The sequence below is a fragment of the Carlito syrichta genome, unplaced genomic scaffold, assembly GCF_000164805.1.
Source record: "Carlito syrichta isolate Samal-C Ts95f unplaced genomic scaffold, Tarsius_syrichta-2.0.1 Scaffold197905, whole genome shotgun sequence".
NCBI lineage: Eukaryota > Metazoa > Chordata > Mammalia > Primates > Tarsiidae > Carlito > Carlito syrichta.
The window spans coordinates 28,189-29,296 of NW_007142001.1; positions in this window are offsets into that span (position 1 = coordinate 28,189).

A 1,108-nucleotide genomic window follows, 5' to 3' on the forward strand; every position below is an offset into this window, starting at 1 on the left:
AACTCAAAAAAAAAAAAAATTATATGTTTTTTCTTTTGAGTTGGAGTCTCACTCTGTCGCTGAGACTAGAGCGCAGTGACACCCTCCAAACCACCGCAGCCTCGACTTGTTGGGCTCCAGCGATCCTTTCACTCAGGCTTTCAAGTTGCTTGAACTACAGGCGCACACTACCATGCCCGTCTAATTTTTTGATTTATTGTTGAGATGAGATCTCGCCAAGTTGCCCAAGCAGATCTCAAACCCACGGGCTCTGGCAATCCACTCACCTTAGTCTCCCAAAGTGTGGGATTACAGGCTGAGACACCGAGCCCCGTAAATTACATGTATTTTATGAGTCTGAGTATCACTCCGTAACCCAGGCAGTCCTGAAGTATCTCCAGAGAGCTTATCACCATCTTGACCTCCTGAGTTCAAAAGATTCTTCCTTCTCAGGCTCCCAAGAATCTGAAACTACAGGCATGTGTGACCACTCTTTGCTAAATGTATCAGCTTTTATAGCTACATGGATGTGCTATGTTGTCCAGGCTAGCCTGAAATTTTGGGGTTCAAGCAATCCCCCCTCTCTCTCTCCCACCACTGACCTGGACAAAAACCCCAAAAAGTACACAAAACCCAAGAGGAGTCTTGCACCCTCATCTTCTCGGTTTTAATGATCTTCTAAATAAAGTCACAGCCCCTGTTCCAACTCCTTGTCTTGACTTTGGCTGTCCCACCAGGCAGAACCAGGTTTGGACCTGGTGACAGACTGCCAATGAACCTTGCAAGGACAGCTCAAGAGTGGGAAGTCATTTTTTATCTTGTTCTGAAACCCTGACCCAATGATGAGAAAGTAGAAGCTATGCTTTTGGAGAAATGCACACTTTAGGTATAATTAACTTTACCGACTCTGCCTTTTCAGGAAAAGACTTCGATGTACCTGAAGGATCTCATAGTGGCAATCAAGTTTGTCTACAGTAAAGGAAATTCACAAGACCTAAGACATTATGCATTGGGCAAGGACTGTAAAAGTCATGGAACCTGTAATTACAAAAGTTATAACCACTCAGAAGGACAGCAGGTGGGAATTCAATCCTCCAATATATTGGGCACTACCAACAGGGAAGCCAAA